This window comes from Mesoplodon bidens, assembly GCF_964165515.1.
Source record: "Mesoplodon bidens genome assembly, chromosome: 16".
Taxonomy (NCBI): Eukaryota; Metazoa; Chordata; class Mammalia; order Artiodactyla; family Ziphiidae; genus Mesoplodon; species Mesoplodon bidens.
In genome coordinates, this window is record NC_138173.1 from 5,426,762 (window position 1) to 5,446,306 (window position 19,545).

Below are 19,545 nucleotides of genomic sequence, written 5' to 3' on the forward strand. Positions count from 1 at the left end.
CCTTCGTACCAGGCAATAATTACCTTTTACAGAAAACATAATAAAAATAGTATTCATTTATTGAGTGTGTGTCCTCTGTTAGGTGACCAATTCCTTACAAGGTGTGTTATTGATATTCTTGGTATTGATAAGGAAACCAAGGCTTAGAGATAATACTTGGCTCTTTTAGCTGTTAAGTAAATGCAATGCAAGCCAGCTTCACTCCCAGGTTGATGTGTTTTATTTAACCTTGAAAGGTTATTTTTTAAAAATCATGATTATAGCATGTAGAAGGTAATATCCTTTTTTTTGAATTTTATTTTATTTTTTTATACAGCAGGTTCTTATTAGTCAACTACTTTATACACATCAGTGTATACATGTCAATCCCAATCTCCCAGTTCATCACACCACCACCCCCAGCCACTTTTCCCCCTTGGTATCCATACGTTTGTTCTCTACATCTGTGTCTCTATATCTGCCCTGCAAGCCAGTTCATCTGTACTATTTTTCTAGGTTCCACATATATGCATTAATATATGATATTTGTTTTTCTCTTTCTGACTTACTTCACTCTGTATGACAGTCTCTAGGTCCATCCACGTCTCTACTAATGAACGAATTTCATTCCTTTTTATGGCTGAGTAATATTCCATTGTATATATGTACCACATCTTCTTTATCCATTAGTCTGTCAATGGGCATTTAGGTTGCTTCCATGACCTGGCTATTGTAAATAATGCTGCAATGAACATTGGGGTGCAGGTGTCTTTTTGAATTATGTCTTTTTGAATTTCGCAGGGTATATGCCCAGTAGTGGCATTGCTGGGTTGTATGTTAGTTCTATTTTTAGTTTTTTAAGGAACCTCCATACTGATCTCCATAGTGGCTGTATCAATTTCCATTCCCACCAACAGTACAAGAGGGTTCCCTTTTCTCCACACCCTCTCCAGCATTTGTTGTTTGTAGATTTTCTGATGATGCCCATTCTAACTGGTGTGAGGTGATACCTCATTGTAGTTTTGATTTGCATTTCTCTAATAATTAGTGATGTTGAGCAGCTTTTCATGTGTTTCTTGGCCATCTGTATGTCTTCTTTGGAGAAATGTCTATTTAGGTCTTCTGCCCATTTTCTGATTGGGTTGTTTGTTTTTTTTCATATTGAGCTGCATGAGCCGTTTATATATTTTGGAGATTAATCATTTGTCCATTGATTCATTGGCAAATATTTTCTCCCACTCTGAGGGTTGTCTTTTCGTCTTGTTTGTAGTTTCCTTTGCTTTGCAAAAGCTTTTAAGTTTCATTAGGTCCCATTTGTTTATTTTTGTTTTTATTTCCATCACTCCAGGAGGTGGATCAAAAAAGATCTTGCTGTGATTTATGTCAAAGAGTGTTCTTCCTATGTTTTCCTCTAAGAGTTTTATAGTGTCCGGTCTTACATTTAGGTCTCTAATCCATTTGAGTTTATTTTTGTGTATGGTGTTAGGGAGTGTTCTAATTTCATTTTTTTTACATGTAGCTGTCCAGTTTTCCCAGCACCACTTATTGAAGAGGCTGTCTTTTCTCCATTGTATATCCTTGCCTCCTTTGTCATAGATTGTTTGACCATAGGTGTGTGGGTTTACCTCTGGGCTTCCTATCCTATTCCATTGATCTATATTTCTGTTTTTGAGCCAGTACCATATTGTCTTGATTACTGTAGCTTTGTAGTATAGTCTGAAGTCAGGGAGTCTGATTCCTCCAGCTCCGTTTTCTTCCCTCAAGACTGCTTTGGCTTTTCGGGGTCTTTTGTGTCTCCATACAAATTTTAAGATTTTTTTGTTCTAGATCTGTAAAAAATGCCAGTGGAAGTTTGATAGGGATTGCATTGAATATGTAGATTGCTTTGGGTAGTATAGTCATTTTCACAATATTGATTCTTCCGATCCAAGAACATGGTATATCTCTCCATCTGTTTATATCATTTTTAATTTCTTCCTTCAGTGTCTTACAGTTTTCTGCATACAGGTCTTTTGTCTCTCTAGGTAGGTTTATTCCTAGGTATTTTATTCTTTTTGTTGCAGTGGTAAATGGGAGTGTTTCCTTAATTTCTCTTTCAGATTTTTCATCAGAATGCAAGAGATTTCTGAGCAATAATTTTGTATCCTGCAACTTTACCAAATTCATTGATTAGCTCTAGTAATTTTCTGGTGGCATCTTTAGGATTCTCTATGTATAGGATCATGTCATCTGCAAACAGTGACAGTTTTACTTCTTCTTTTCCAGTTTGTATTCCTTTTATTTATTTTTCTTCTCTGATTGCCATGGCTAGGACTTCCAAAACTATGTTGAATAATAGTGGCGAGAGTGGACATCCTTGTCTTGTTCCTGATCTTAGAAGAAATGCTTTCAGTTTTTCACCATTGAGAATGATGTTTGCTGTGGGTTTGTTGTGTATGGCCTTTATTATGTTTAGGTAGGTTCCCTCTATGCCCACTTTCTGGAGAGTTTTTATCATAAATGGGTGTAGAATTCTGTCAAAAGCTTTTTCTGCATCTATTGAGGTGATCATTTGGTTTTTATTCTTCAATTTGTTAATATGGTTTATCACATTGTTTGATTTGTATATATTGAAGAATCCTTGCATCCCTGGGATAAATCCCACTTGATCATGGTGTATGATCCTTTTAATGTGTTGTTGGATTCTCTTTGCTAGTATTTTGTTGAGGATTTTTGCATCTATATTCATCAGTGATATTGGTCTGTAATTTTCTTTTCTTGTATTATCTTTTTCTGGTTTTGGCATCAGGGTGATGGTGGCCTCATAGAATGAGTTTGGGAGTGTTCCTTCCTCTGCAATTTTTTGGAAGAGTTTGAGAAGGATGGATGTTAGCTCTTCTCTAAATGTTTGATAGAATTCACCTGTGAAGCCATCTGGTCCTGGACTTTTGTTTGTTGGAAGATTTGTGTGTGTGTGTGTGTGTGTTGGAAGATTTTTAATCACAGTTTCAATTTCATTACTTGTGATTGGTCTGTTCATATTTTCTATTTCTTCCTGGTTCAGTCTTGGAAGGTTATACCTTTCTAAGAATTTGGCCATTTCTTCCAAGTGGTCCATTTTCTTGGCATAGTGCTGCTTGTAGTAGTCTCTTAGGATGCATTGTATTTCTGTGGTGTCTATTGTAACTTCTCCTTTTTCATTTCTAATTTTATTGATTTGAGTCCTTTCCTTCTTTTTCTTGATGAGTCTGGCTAATGGTTTATCAACTTTGTTTATCTTCTCAAAGTACCAGCTTTTAGTTTTATTGATCTTTGCTATTGTTTTCTTTGTTTCTATTTCATTTATTTCTGCTCTGATCTTTATGATTTCTTTCCTTCTACTACCTTTGGGTTTTGTTTGTTCTTCTTTCTCCAGTTCCTTTAGGTGTAAGTTTAGATTGTTTATTTGGGATTTTTCTTGTTTCTTGAGGTAGGCTTGTATTGCTGTAAACTTCCCTCTTAGAACTGCTTTTGCTGCATCCCATAGGTTTTAGATCACCGTGTTTTCATTGTCTCTAGGTATTTCTTGATTTCCTCTTTGATTTCTTTAGTGATCTCTTGGTTATTTAGTACCGTATTGTTTAGCTTCCATGTGTTTGTGTTTTTTACGTTTTTGTCCCTGTAATTGATTTCTAATCTCACAGCGTTGTAGTCAGAAAAGATGCTTGATATGATTTCAATTTTCTTAAATTTACTGAGGCTTGATTTGTGACCCAAGATGTGATCTACCCTGGAGAATGATCCATGTGCACTTGAGAAGGAAGTGTAATCTGCTGTTTTTGGATGGAATGTCCTATAAATATCAATTAAATCTATCTGTTCTGTAGTATCATTTAAAGCTTGTGTTTCTGTATTAATTTTCTGTTTGGATGATCTGCCCATTGGTGTAAGTGAGGTGTTCAAGTCCCCCACTGTTATTGTGTTAGTATTGATTTCCTCTTTTATAGCTGTTTGCAGTTGTCTTATGTATTGAGGTGCTCCTATGTTGGGTGCATATATATTTATAATTGTTATATCTTCTTCTTGGATTGATCCCTTGATCATTATGTAGTGTCCTTCCTTGTCTCTTGTAACATTCTTTATTTTAAAGTCTATTTTATCTGATATGAGTATTGCTACTCCTTTTGATTTCCATTTGCATGGAATATCTTTTTCCATCCCCTCACTTTCAGTCTGTATGTGTCCCTAGGTCTGAAGTGAGTCTCTGTAGACAGCATATATATGGGTCTTGTTTTTGTATCCATTCAGCGAGCCTGTGTCTTTTGGTTGGAGCATTTAATCCATTCATGTTTAAGGTAATTATTGATATGTATGTTCCTATTGCCATTTTCTTAATTGTTAATGGGTTTGTTTTTGTATGTCCTTCTCTTGTGTTTCCCACTTAGAGAAGTTCCTTTAGCATTTGTTGTAGAGCTGGTTTTGTGGTGCTGAATTCTCTTAGCTTTTGCTTGTCTGTAAAGCTTTTGATTTCTCCATCAAATCTGAATGAGATCCTTGCCGGGCAGAGTAATCTTGGTTGTAGGTTATTCCCTTTCATCACTTTGAATATATCATGCCACTCCCTTCTGACTTGTAGAGTTTCTGCTGAGAAATCAGCTGTTAACCTTATGGGAGTTCCGTTGTATGTTATTTGTTATTTTTTCCTTGTTGCTTTCAATAATTTTTCTTTGTTTTTAATTTTTGTCAATTTGATTACTATGTGTCGGCATGTTTGTCCTTGGGTTTATCCTGATTGGGACTCTCTGTGCTTCCTCGACTTGGGTGGCTATTTCCTTTCCCATGTTAGGGAAGTTTTCAACTATAATCTCTTTAAATTGTTTCTCTGGTCCTTTCTCTCTTCTCCTTCTGGGACCCCTATAAGCAAATGTTGTTGCATTTAATGTTGTCCCAGAGGTCTCTTAGGCTGTCTTCGTTTCTTTTCATTCTTTTTTCTTTATTCTGTTCCACAGCAGTGAATTCCACCATTCTGTCTTCCAGATCACTTATCCATTCTTCTACCTCACTTATTCTGCGATTGATTCCTTCTAGTGTATTTTTCATTTCAGTTACTGTGTTGTTCATCTCTGTTTGTTTGTTCTTTATTTCTTCTAGGTGTTTGTTCTTTAATTTTTCTAGGTCTTTGTTAAACATTTCTTGCACCTTCTTGATCTTTGCCTCCATTCTTTTTCTGAGGTCCTGGATCATCTTCACTATCATTATTCTGAATTCTTTTTCTGGAAAGTTGCCTATCTCCACTTCATTTGGTTGTTTTTCTGGGGTTTTATCTTTTTCCTTCCTCTGGTACATAGCCCTCTGCCTTTTCATCTTGTCTATCTTTCTGTGATTGTGGTTTTTGTTCCACAGGCTGCAGGATTGTAGTTCTTTTTGCTTCTGCTCTGCGCTCTGGTGGATGAGGCTATTTAAGAGCGGTAGTATCCTTGATAGTTTATCACGTTGACTTTATACATTAACTTAAATGTAAACACAGGAATGCGATTCCTCCTGGGAGACTAATAATAAATATGGGGCAGAGACGTTTACTGGGCACAGGCTGTGCGTCATTCATTATTCTAAACATTTGCTAAGTTTTTATTCACTTAATCATCACAACAGCCTTATGAAATCAATACAGTTACTATCCCCATTTTTTCAGATAAATAAAGGTTAATTAACTTGCCCAATATCATGTCTCTGTGGGGTGGAGCTCAAACTTGAACTCAGGAAGTCTGGCTCTCAAGCCCAACTCTACTACTACATGAATCCAAGGTGCAACCTCTCTGACTTGCAGGAGAAAAAAGCCCAGACACTCAAAACCAGTAGTAGAGCCAAAGCTAGAAAGACTCCCCCCAGTTCTGACAACTTGGTGTCATTCTTACTATCATCACTGCTTGCAAAGACAAAGAAAAAAAATTCTTTGAAATCACACTGAAAATCTAAACATTAAGAGTTTAAAGCAAGATCAGGATTAAGCCAGTTGAATTTATGTGCATTAACTTCTGCTGGCGACTCCATTTCTCCCCATTATCCTGGTCACCATTTGTTGGGAAAGAATGATTTTCCTCTGCTGGCAAAGCAAAGCAAATCATTTGTTTTATAGCTGAGTTTGAATCATGATTGGATTAGCCTTTTCTCCAGCTGTTACCCCACATTTTTCTTTTGCTCAATACTTATCCAGCTTGTGTTTTTCTTCCTATTAAGCATTATCTTACATTCTTATAACTCTCATAAAACAGCTTCAAAGCTGTATTTGAAAGGTTATTAAGATTGTAGTTAATAGATTGCTAATGGCAAAGGGTCGGATAATAGGCAAAGAATATACGGATCAGGTGAGTCATACAGCTGTCCTCGGCCCATTCCCTTCCTCTGTTCTTTGTGGTATTTGCAGCAGTGGGTTTAAGATCATCGATGGTTAAGCCGGGGCTAAACCGGTTTATTCCTTGGGAAGCATGTCAACTATCCAGCCTGTGTTTTCACTCAGCACTTCGGTACCCCTTGCCCGATGTCTCCTGTATGGCTCCTAAATGAATATTTCCATTTCTGAATGATAGCTCTCTGAAAAGAAGTTAAAAGAGGATAAGACTTTAACTTTTTCTTTAGCAGGGAAAATGTATTAGGATCCCTCTAGTTCCTTTCATTCCTGGGGCGTCAGGTGACTCTTTAAGTAAAACCCCAGTTTTCTCTGGTCTTGATGAAGTTGGTATAAGCAGAAGTGTTTTGACGTTGACTTTAGCATAAACGTTGCTGTTTAATCTCTCCGTCAGTCCTGTGCTCCTTCTTGTGCTTCCACAGGATCTTCTTTTGGTCCATCTTGTGGCCTGGCTGGAGACACTTCTGGGGATTTCCCTAGACCAAAAGTTCCCAGATATGGTACCTGAAGGCTGGGCGTTGGCAGACATGGTGTGTCACTGTTGCTTTCTGTGGGGATGAGGGTGGAGCCAGCAGAGTCTTGTATCCATATTTTCCATGCCGATCCAGAAGGAACATGGGTCATAACACGGAAATAAAACCCGTTGCTTGACAGTTTGGACCCGTTGCTAGTCTTGTAAGAACCTTCAGGCCGTAGAAACACTGCTCCATCCAGGACCAGCCATGAACTTGAGATCTTTCAGAGGCTGGGCTGGATGCAGCAGGAGAGAACTCCTAGCTGAGTAGCTCATGCTACGTCTTTGTCTAATTGCACTTCCTGGCTCAACCAAAGATAAACAGATGAGAAGAACCTAAGCCAAAAAGGGCATTAGGACCATGATTTGGGTAATAAACTACCCCAGGCTCATAATGGACTCATTCCTAGACAGACACAGGAATGAATCTGGAGTGAGAAAAGCCAAATGAGTGAGTGATGATGTGTCATCATTTTAAAAAATGTTTCATCACGTTTGTACGAACAGTAGAGCAGATGTTAGATGGAGCCCCTCTTTGACTGTTTCTTTAATATCTTCAAGAGAACAACGTGAGCTCGTGGGGAACAGGGAAAATTACTAAGGCTCCTGTGTGCCAGACTTGTGGGGTAAAGTTGAACAAGATGTACTAAACCTCAACAAGAGAAGAATAATGAATTGAATTACATTTGAGCCTTGAACAACATGGGTTTGAACTGCATGGCTCCACTTATACCTGGACTACCTTCAGCAGTAAATACTCCAGTACTATGCCATCTGCCTTGGTTGAATCTGAGGATGCAGAAACATGGATATGGGGTCTGACTAAAGTTACCGTGGATTTTCCACTGTGAGGGAGTCAACAGCCCCAACTCCACATTGTTCAAGGGTCAACTGTACATATGTTTTTGATCGCCAGTGTTTCATGAAATAAACCGGTTCAACGTTTTCTGCTGTTCTAAGTTTTACCTTTAAGATCAGGGGATAAATTATTTCCTAGGAAACTGTTCTTTACTCTGTGTTCTTTCTATTTCTGTGTTGATAGTCTAATCTGAATTCATTGGGTTTATTGAGACTTTCACATTTGTAAGTGATGATTAGCCTGACTATTGTTTATTTATGTAGAATTTATAGTGTTTTATCCTTTATGTAGATCTTGGGGTTTGAAACTTGAAGTAGTATTGCTTTATCAATCATAAACATTTGTTCTCTGAGTGCTGATTATAAACAATAAGGTAGAATGACTCTTGAAATAAAGGAATAAATAGTGATAGTTTTGTAATAGATAAATCTGAGATAAGTATAAGTGAATTATAGTTTTCATAAAATGTACCCCAAAGCTAATACTTTGTAAATACTACCATTTTCTTTACGGCTAGAGTGTAACCAAATCCAGGACTAAATAACTTTCCATTTGGGGCCATCAGGTTTATAGAACAAAAATAATGGGGCTTCCCTAGTGGTGCAGTGATTGGGAATCTGCCTGCCAATGCAGGGGACACGGGTTCGAGCCCTGGTCAGGGAAGATCCCACATGCTGCAGAGCGACTAGGCCCGTGAGCCACAACTACTGAGCCTGCGCGTCTGGAGCCTGTGCTCCGCAACAAGAGAGGCCGCAATAGTGAGAGGCCCATGCACCACAATGAAGAGTGGCCCCCGCTTGCCACAACTGGAGAAAACCCTCGCACAGAAACGAAGACCCAACACAGCCAAAAATAAATATTAAAAAAAAAATAATGTTCACAGAAGTATAATTATGATAGGAAGGTCAACTTTACTGCACCAGCAAATTTTCAATAGTGGGTTCCATTCATCAGTCAGAGCCTTTTTTTTTCCTCTCCGGAGCATTTTTTTCTGGTTTGAGTTGGGTATGGGGTTAGGTTGGCAGTGGATAAATTCCAACGCCATAAGGGCATAAGGGCATGGAATTGTAATGCCATATGGGATAGTTTGTGTCACAGCTAGCCAACAGGGCATCTGAAGTTAAACCATCTATGGCACGTCCATTGCTATGATTTCAATTCTGGCGAGGAGTTCAGTATTTGATAAAAGGATCCCAACACTATTGGATTGTGAATTCTTCTTCAGAGCAGGGCTTTTCTAGTGGTTCTCAGCCCTGGATGCTCGCTAGAGTCAATGGGGGAGCATTTAATCATCTCCAGGCCCAAGCTGCACCCCAACCAGTGAAATCGGGACAGTGGGGGACTGAGGCATCAGTGCTTTTTAGAGCTCTCCTCGACACCCGGCTTGTGTACAAAGGTTGAACCGTTTGACCAGATCCAGCCGTTGTGGAATCTGTGGGCTGTTAGGGGGTAATGTTCAGATGAGTGAATTCGGATGGTCCATCTCAGAACGTCAGATGTCCCGAGAGCCACTATGTGCCCAGAATAGCTCCCCGTCCCTTGAGGAGAGGCGGCCACACTGGGCACCAGTTAGGAGGGTGGCAAGTCTCCTGGGGTTAGAGGGCCTGCTAACCCCAGTCTCCCACACTTGAGAAGCATCTGGGCGGGACACCCTACCTGTTGGGAGAGCCTCACCCTCCAAAACAGCATGTCTTGGCTGTGTTGTGGGCTGTGTCGGTACACAGAGCCCCTCCTGCTCCGGTGGGGGACCTCACACTCAGGCCCGGAGCATCTCCCTTGTGCTGGGGGACCACTTACCTCTCCCCGGAACACAGAGGAGGTTTCAAGCGTCGCTCATGACCTCTGCAGAATGAGGCTCCATCAAAGCCACCCACGAGTGAGAAGGTAGTACGTGGTGGGAACCGGGAAGTAGCATGGTGCCGTCACAACTCGTTCAGTTGTTGTTGTTCTTTTTCTTTTTACCTCCAGATCGACCAAAGTCTCAGAGATGGGGCACCTGTTCAGGCAGAGGGCTGGGATGGTGAGGTCTTCCCTGTGAGCCCTGGGTCAGTTACCCCATCTCCGAGCTGCTCTTCCGCCATCTGTTAGAATTCTTACCAGGATTGGTTGTGAAAGAGTATGCGAAAGTGGTTTGTTAAAAAAAGAAAAGGAAAGAAAAGAACTGAGCCCCATTTAAACTCCAGCTGAGCCAAGGGTGGTAGCCCTCTGGCCTGGATGGAAGGAGCAGCCCTCCGGGAAACCAGTAGCCCTGTCCGAGGGCCGTTACCCTTTTCTCGGCATCATTCATGCTGGTTCAGTGAGCCATCACGCTCCGTTAAAAAAAAATACTGACAATCCCAGCATGCTGGCGAGATTGTGGGGAGACTAGAGTGGAAATGGTCCAGCCACTGCAAGAAACCCTTCGGCAATTTCTTATAAAATTCAACATACAAATGCCTCACAGCCAAGCCTTTCCACTTCTAGGTATTTATGCAAGAGAAATGAAAGCAGGTGTCCACAAAAAGATGTGTACAGTGATGTATATAGCAGCTCTTTTCATAATACATATATAAAAACAAAAACCCTAGAAATTCTCAAATATTCATGATCAGAAGAGTGGTTCAATAAATCTGGATGAGATATTCATAAACTGGGACTACTTGTACCAGAAAAAGTTATTTCTCCATACAGCAACTGGTTGAATCTCCAAAACACTATATTAAGTGAAATAAGTCAGACAGAAAGAAATATGTACTGTCTGACTTCCTTTCTGTGAAGGTCAAAAACAGTGATCATGGGGAATGGGTGACTTAGAAAGGGACACAAGGGGACTGAGATGATAAGTCTGTTTTGTGTCTTGTTTTGGAAGGTGGGAATGTGGGTGGAGACATCTACCAAAACCCATCTCATACGGTACTTAAGATCTGTGCATTTCACTGTGTACACATTTTGGGGGGGTAATAATTAAACTTTATTTTTCTTGTTTGTTTTTATTGTGGTGAAATAGACCTAACACAACATTTACCATCTTAACCATATTTATTTTTTTAATTTTTAAAAATGTTTTAATTTTTATTTTTTTGGCCGCTCCGCGCGGCGTGTAAAATCTCAGTTCCCTGACCAAGGATTGAACCCGAGCCCTCGGCAGTGAAAGCGCAGAGTCCTAACCACTGGACCACCAGGGAATTCCCTCTTAGCCATTGTTAAGTGTCCTGGGGCATTAAGAACATTCACACTGTTCTGCAACCATCATCACCATTCATCTCCAGAACATTCTGTATGCCTTTTGCCTCAGAAAGAAAAGCAAACTAAAAACACTGTCATATGGCGAGGTCAGTTCAGCTGGAACTGAGGCATTGGCCTCATGCATACGGGAAGCCAGGCTGGACACGCAGGACTGTCTGCTTCCCTCTGCGGCCCCGAAGCGTATGCACACACCTCGGCTGGGCACCTGTCCCATCAGAGTCAGTGTCGATTTGCCTGCTTCTCCCACTGGCCCCGAGCTCCCAAGGATGGAGACGGTTTTGCTCATTGCCCTCCCCCAGCATCCATTTGAGGAAGGCTCTCGTGCACGTGTGCTGAATGCCAAGTGGTCCCCATGTCAGGACTCGGCCTGGTCCATTTCCAAGCTTTTCTCAAAGAAAATAGGTGCCTGTATCTTTCACAGCTCTGTTAGATGGTTAAAGAAACCATGCGAGCATTTAGAATCTTGAAATGGGGAGCATTTTGCACGACTTCCTGGAACGACTGCTTCTAGTTAGCGTGTGTGTTTGTGTGTCTTCTTTCTTCTTGCTGGAGTCAGCTCACGGGTTCTCCCACCCAACACGGGGCCTTAGGCACTTCCCTGCCTCCTGTGTCCTGTGGTTTCCTGGCCCGCCTTCAAATTGCCGATCTAAACAACCCAAAGGGCCTGGATGACCACTGCCAATATTCTACTCCTCTAGCAGCCCGGAAGAGTCCAAACGAAAACTTCAGGTTTTTCTTCTTTAGAGACTCCAACAGTTGCCAGGAATCAAGAGGATTACAAAATAACAGGAGGGGTCGTCGTATGCCGCAGTGTGAGGACCCGCTGCCTTGCTTTTCAGCTGTGGTGCAGACGGTCCGCGGCAGCTCCTAAGCCCGAAAGCCAGAAATAGAGTCGTATGTGATAAGGGCTTCCATTCCCGGACAGCTGAACAATTTGTACCATTTCGAAATTACATACTCCTGTTTAGACTCAGTTATCGATATATGTTCAGCATTTCACCCACGGTCTCAAGTTGCGTGCATTTTCTTCACAATAAGTCGACGAGCTTACACCAAAAAGAGGGTTTTGCTTAAGGCTGAAGAGTCCCTGCTTTCAACCTACCTTGTCATTTTCGTCTTGTTGCTTTTTATAGCATTCATATCAACACCTTGGTCTTTTGGCTTTCCACTAAATTTTTTTTTTTAATTACCAGTTTAAAATACAATGAAACACTCAAGTAACGCACTGCACTGGGTACTGACTGAGGCAGGTCTCCTGGTGACTGAACTTGGAGGGGCAAGCAGCAGCACCATGCAACTGTGCATTCGCTTTTTGATGGAGAAAAGTCTGAGTCTGGGGCAGGAAAGGTTGTGTAGGGATGTCAACCTATTATTATGAAAGTTGAACATGCCAAAGTGAAGACTGCTTAGAATGTAAGGAAGTCTCATTTCACAGGCGGGAAACTCATTCATTCATTCATCAGCAATAGGTCTTAGAGGGACGATTCAATGCCAGGTTCAGGTCTAGGTGCTCTGGAGACAGGGAACAAGAGACAGGCTCTGCTCTGAGGTGCAGGCATTGCCAGTCAGGACAAAGAGACCATACACCAGTAACTGCTTCCAGGTTGGATGAAGGGCTTTGCGGAAAGTTTAAGTACTGGGATGGAGGGCGCACGGGGGCCGGGGGTGCTGCTTTGGCTAGGTTGCCAGGGGAGCGTGGGGTTTCTGGGCAGTGATGAAGAGAGTGGGAGACACCCAGCGGGGGGTGGGGGCTCTAGGCTGAGGAGACAGCAAGTGCAAAGGACCTGAGGTGGGGATGAGCTTGCGTGTCTGCACAGAAGAAAGAGGTTTCTGATGGCCGAAGCATGAGGGTGAGAGAGTGTAAACAGGCAGGCAGAGGGCCTCTCCAACCTCTTCTGCCTTCTCCAGCCAAGGGCCCTGCAGCCCTCGGTAAAGAACCTAAATCTTATTTCTGAACAAAGCTGTGGAAGGACTTTAATCAACAGATAAAGATTTGGCCCTGTAGGGAATGCGGGGGCAGATAGGGTCACCAGATTTAGCAAATAAAAATACAGAATGCCAGATTAAACTTAAATTTCAGGTATGCAATGAATGAATTTTTAGCATATCTCATGCAATATTGTGGACATACTTATATTAAAAAATGATTTGCCATTTCCGTGAAATGCCCGTGTAACTGGATGTCCTGCATTTTCTCTGGCTTTGAGAGGCCATGGTGGTGGAGCTGAGGGAGGGAGACTGGGGACGGGTGGTGAATGTCCATGGGGAGACTTTGCTGATAAGCTGGATCTGGGGAGTGAGACAAAGAGGAACCTCGGGTGACTTCTGGGTTTCCAACCTCAGCACCTGGGGGGCCCGTTACTGGGCTGGAGAAGATGAGGGAGGGGGGCATGTGTGTTGTGAGGCCCACAAGCCTTATTTAAGGGCATGTAAACAGGAAGACGTGGACGTTTCTTGGATTGTCCCCCATCCAGGCCCACCCCTCCGGCCGTCTCCCCTCCCCCTCCCCTGTTCTCTGCTCCAATGGAAGAGAGATAAGCAATTCAGGACACAGTGTGACTGGGACAAGCTATTTTCTAGATGAATATTTAGACCCCAGCTAAGCTGCTGCTAAGAGAAACAGTGGAAGAAAGAAATGTACTTCCTAGGAATTGGACTAAAGAATATTTCTATTTCATTATGTAACAGATTTCTGTGTGCCTCTTTCGCAATGTGTCTTTAAGGATCCATCGATAGGCGTAATGAAACAAGACAGTTTTTGCAATGAAGTGGTTATGTGGGCGACCAAGGACAGCCGAGGTAAACCGGACACAAAAGTGTCTTAGTCACAACTTTTATAAAACCCAACATTACAATTAGACCCAACATTACGATTATAAGATCCAACATTACAATTAAGTGCGTGGCTGCACTTAAGTATTTTCTGAAATTTTAGCCTAAATATGAAATTCTATCATTATGAGGGAAAAACAAGAGTACACGAGCTGTGATATTGCATTTCCTGATTTAAAAAGATACGTCTTTAAAAAAATGAACTACAAGTATTATAATTTCTTTTAAAGCAGCCCCTATAAAAAGTTCATTCACCTTGACTTTATTCTTACATAGGAAGAAGCCACTTGACTAGATAAGTATTTTGATTACAGAGGGTTTGGCTGTGAAGTGGCCTCATATCCAGAGAATGTTTTGCAAAAATCAAAACTGGGCCTATCCCATGACTTCTTCTTTTTCTCCATCCCTTCTGTTTAAATCTTTTAATAAAGCATTTTACCAGAAATTCACATTCAGGTATGAATAGTCAACAGAGTTTACCATGTTGCTCTCTTTCCAAAGCGGCTCATATTTTAGTGGGGGGCAAAATGTGCCCTTAGTCAAAATCAGTATAAGAATTACCTGTACTGTTCGCTACGAATGTCCACACTCTCCATGTGGATTCGGATTCAGGGGTCTGCCTAGAGCAGGGCCCAAGAATCTGTATTTTTAACAAATATCTCAGTCATTCTTGTGAACTAGCAAATCTGGAAAACACTGGCTTGAGTGAAAGAATTAAAACATGATTGTTGGGACTTCCCTGGTGGCGCAGTGGTTAAGAATCCTCCTGCCAGTGCAGGGGACACGGGTTCGAGCCCTGATCCGGGAAGATCCCACATGCCGCGGAGCAGCTAAGCCCATGCACCACAACTACTGAGCATGTTCTCTAGAGCCCGCGAGCCACAACTACTGAGCCCATGTGCCTAGAGCCCGTGCTCTGCAATGAACAGTAGCCCCCGCTCGCTGCAACTGGAGAAAGCCTGCGTGCAGCAACGAAGACCCAACACAGCCAAAATAAATTAATTAATTATAAAAAAATAATAATTGTTGAATTGCAACTATCTTGAAGGTGTGAGTGAAAGAGCCTTTTGAGAGACTGAAGGGGAAATAACTGGACATAAATGATTGTATTAGTTAAATAGTTCATCAAAGTTTGTTGAGTGTTTGCTGATGGGCTTGGCAGCGTCCTGGGCACTGAGGATGCTACATGGATAAGAGATGAGGCTGGGGGGATGGGCAGTGCTGCCTGGCAGCTCAGGACAGCTTTACACACAGGACGTGGGATTTGAAATGCTTCATGTGAAACAAGAAGGAGAAGGAGGCTGCTTATGGGGCGGGCGGAGTGGGGGAGGGCGGGTGTTATTCCAGGAAGAAGCAGGTGTGATGGTTCGGAGGAGAATGGAGGCCTCAGGGTTGGGTTTCCGTGGGGCTGGTCCACAGGGTGTGTCGGGGTGATGCAAGCGGCTTATGAAGCCCGGGATGTAGGTTGTCGTGAAGGGCGACTCTTGCCAAGCTGTGTCCTGTGAGGAACGAGGAAACGGGGGAGAGAGCTGCTGTTGTGTTTGGAAAGGTAACTGGAAATAGCAGCGTGCAGCAGGGCGGATGGTGTGTGTGTGTACTTGAGTGTGAGTCTGTGTGAGTGTGTGTGTGTGTGTGTGTGTGTCGGGGGTGGCGGGAGAATGGTAAAGGGGAAGCAAGAGGAAGGAAAGCCAGGTTGGAGAGGTTTTTTTATTTTAATTTTTTTCTTTATTTTTGGCCGTACCACACAGCATGCGGGATCTTAGTTCCCCGACCAGGGATCGAACCCGTGTCCCTTGCAGTGGAAGCGTGGAGTCCTAACCACTGGACCACCAGGGAAGCCCCTGGAGAGTTTTAAATTCAGCTCTGTTGGTAGTGTAGGGTTCTGAGGTAAGTCGGGGGGTCCAGGCCCTAATCCTGAGGGGCTCGGGGGACACTGAGTGTGTCCTCAGGAGGCCAACCCTCTGCTCTCTGTAAGTGTTTTATGTATTAACTTGAAACCTGCTGGGATGAGCCCATACCTTAGGGAGCAGGTGCTCCCTTCAAGTGACAGTGGAGAAGAAAAAGTGAGAGTGCTCCTGTGTCCATGTGTGAGAGTGTCAGGCCCCTTTGGGGCTCAGAGAGGGAGGGGCCATGTGCATGGGCCAGGCCGACCAGCAGCCTTGACTGGGCCCTGCTGAGACCATCTGCAGGCGTCCAGCCACCAGCCCAAGCCCTGGGGCCCTGGGGCCCTGGGGCCCTGGAGCCTCCGTTCCAGAATTTCACTGGGAATCCAGACAACAATCTCCATGGTGGTTGTGCTGCTTGTACGTCTTTCCCGCCAGCCCCCCTCTCCCCTCCCAGACATGAGAAAACACCATCTCAGAACAAAATCCAGAAGATTTACCTACTTGAAAAGGAAGAAAGATCAAGGCAGTTGCTGTTTTGTTTTTTTCACCCCCCCGACCTTGTTCATTTTGTCTGTAACAGAGGAGCTGTTTCAAACAGATGCAGAGAAGGTGAACCATGGCCCTGGATTCGTGTCGGGGGATCCAGGCCACTGGGCTTGGAGGGGCTCTCAGCCCGCTGTGTGCCTGAGGTTCCTCCTGCTTTGAACTGGGATAATTGAATGACGTCCAAATAGACAGGAAGTAGAGATGGGTTTGTTAATTAGATGAAAAGATCCATTTTATAATTCGTATATTAAACATGGGTTGACTGAGGCTGTACCTTCACTTAAAGCCTAATCTGTTATCTGTTCTTCCTTTTGAAAATGTGTCTTCTCATTTCAATTTCCATCACAGTGCATTGCGGCTGTCCAAGCTCCCTGAATTCTAGAATTGGATGCTGCTCGCTTCCCACTGCAACTCTTACCGTTCTTTGCCCGATCTTTTACAATTTTGTTCCGCCGTTCCAGACATCGTCAAGCCTCTGGTTAGAAATGCCAATCCCCCCCCCACCCAGATCTGCATAATCAGACCCTCTGTGGGTGGAACCAGCGACCTGAGGTTGAGCAAACCCTCCAGCACTTCTCACACCTGCTGAAGTTCCAGAACCACTGATTCACTAGTCCAACCTCCTTGTTTTATAGAGAGACAGTGATACCCGAGGTCCAGCTGGGAGTTGGCCTTTCGAAGCCATTGCCAGGAGATGCGGAGGTTGCTGGCCTTGATGCCTTCTTCAGTCTTCTCCAGCTCAGAAATGTTGACTCTGTCTTCTTCTGTAAAGCATCAGGAGGGGACTTGTAACGTTTCTTGAGTAGATGTTGGTATCCGCCCATTTCTGCCCTGAACAGGTGTCTTCTGTAATCGCTCTCTCCTGCTCCTGACCTCTGCCAGCCTCACGCCACCCACAAAGGATCCCTCTACCTGCCAGTATCCGACAGCCGGTCTCACCCACTCCCAGAGGGCAGCCATTCTGGGTGGGCAGTGGGGCACGGTGGTCCTCGCTTTCACCGCGTGCGCTCAAATGTGGACTCTCGGGGTTCTGGGGGCAAGTGGTGCTTACCCGAAAGCGGGCAGGTCAACTCTGGCTCCATTGTTTACTGCCTCTGTCACCTTGGAGAAGTTACTTTACCTGCCTAAGCCTCAACTTTCTCATCTGTTAAATGGAGATGATAGAAGTATATGAAGGATCGTCCTAAGTACTGAATGAAACAGTCCACGTAAAGCGCTTGACACGGTGCCAGGTACACAGTAAGAGTTAAATAGACGTTAGCTATTTAAAACCAGTAACTTAGAACTGATGAGGTTGTGTTTCCCATCGTGTGCTCTTTGCTCGTTTAAAAATCGTGCTTCTCGGGAGAAACTTTCTGCTTCTTCTGGACATCATCCGATTACTTTGGGTGATTTTGAAAGATTTATGCCTGATTTCCAAATGTGACACCACTCAGGAAGGCACAGGCAGAGTCTAGATCATAGAGCAATGGAGCCATGCATTGGCATCAGAGGGCAGCGGTGTAGACACTTACACTGGAACAATGGTTCCAAATGGGTGTCCTGCCTTTGATGTGACTCCTGAGCACCAGATGTGAAGGAAGACATAAATCACTCATCGTGTCTGCTGGATGTCACGACGCCCCACCCCTGAGAGACGGGCACACGCTGACCTCTGTCTGGCTCTAAACTAGAGATGTGGGGACGGTAACGCTGTGTGTGTGTATGTGTGTGTGTGTGTGTGTGTGTGTACAGACAGAAAAATAAAATACCAGGTTTTGGTAATTTGGGGTGATGACTGAGGTCAGGTAGAGTCATGCTTTGAAACTGCTCTTCACATGTTTCGACACAGTGCATACACTAATAGTACTTTATCAGACTTGTGAAGTTGAGGGAGTGTGGGAGGGGGAGGTGGTTTGAATGAGCTGGTGACATGAACTGGAGAAAGAAGGGAAGAAAAGAGTTCCCCGAGTATGTGCACCCTGGGAAATTAGCCTCCACGTACCCCAGGACTAATCCCCTCGGCTCCTTGGGGAGAGGCCCGTGTCTTACAGATATTTGTGCCTCCTATGTCTCTCCTCCATTAGATTCAACAAGTGACAGTGACCCCAGTTGCACAGAATTTGAGCTGGAAGAGATGGGTGTTTAGTTTGACCCACGTGATATACAAGGGAAGAGAAGATAGAGGTCCAGACAAGGTAGAGGAATACATCTGGGATGCTCGGTGGTCTAGGCTGTAATACATTCCCCCAGATTTCCTGATGTGAAGTTCCATGTTTGTCAACTATGACTCCGTACAGGAGATGAATTTAAACTAAATAACCTGTGGCATTAGTAGAAATTCTTTGGGTTTCCATGGAAACCTCCTCTGGCTGTAGTAAGCAGAAAGGGGGAAATACTGGAAGGAAGCTGAGAGATTGCACAAAAGTTGCCCCAAGTTGAAGGGAGGGCTGAGTAAGCAAGTCTGCATTTGGAAGCAGCCAGGGTGCTCGGGGGACATGGCGCCTCGCCGACTTCCCGCCTCTGATGCTGGGTCAGCCCAGCCCACCGCCCATTCCGTCTCTGATCAGCGTGCGGGACTCCGCGGGGCCGTTCCCTTCCACGGGATCCTCAGCTTAAGCACGTTCTCACACAGACCTGCTCACCCACCATCTGTCCCTCCCTCTTCTGCTACCCTGCTGTTTCTGCATGGCACTCACCACTACCTAAAAGTCTTAGCGTTACTTGTTCACCTGTGGAGACTTTAAAATGCTGTCTCCCAGGCCTGACCCCCAGAGATCCTGATTTAAATGGTCTGGGGTAGAGCCAGGGCATTTCCCCTAAAAGCCCCCACGGTGTTGTAATGCGCAGCTCACGTTAGGAATCGTGGCCTAATAAATACATTGGTGGACCAAATACAGGACATACTGCTCCCGCCAGCGCAACTGAAAATACATTTAAAAGAATTAAGAGTGACAAATGCAGAAAGGATTCTTTGGGAAGAATCAGGCAGTCGTGGGTAACCGCACATAAGTGATGCTGACAAGAGCCCTCCCAGAGTGGGTGCCCTGGGGACCAGCTCAGCTCACTCTACAGTGGCCCTGGGGGTAGGGGGCAGTGGCCTCAGTTTCCAAGTGAGTGCACTGAGAGGCAGAGGGAAAAGAAAGTGTGCTTCTTGTCTCTTTAGGGAATTGAGATATAATTTAGTGTTTGCACTTTTAGCGTTTTGGTGAGAGGGGGCAAACAGAAATATGAGTGATCTGTTAATGTAGTATTTTTCATCCAAATAATGGCGTAGAACAGGCTTCACTGGGGAGAACAGAAAGCCCCCCCCCCTGTGTCGGGGTGGTTTGGAAACAGACTGCTTTTAACGGGGGGGATG

General features: G+C 43.8%; 1 protein-coding gene across 2 annotated transcripts in view; it reads left to right on the plus strand.

Moving 5' to 3' along the window:
- LYN (LYN proto-oncogene, Src family tyrosine kinase) overlaps positions 1-19,545 on the plus strand; it is a 107,318-nt gene that overhangs the window by 14,578 nt on the left and 73,195 nt on the right. The window lies entirely within an intron of this gene.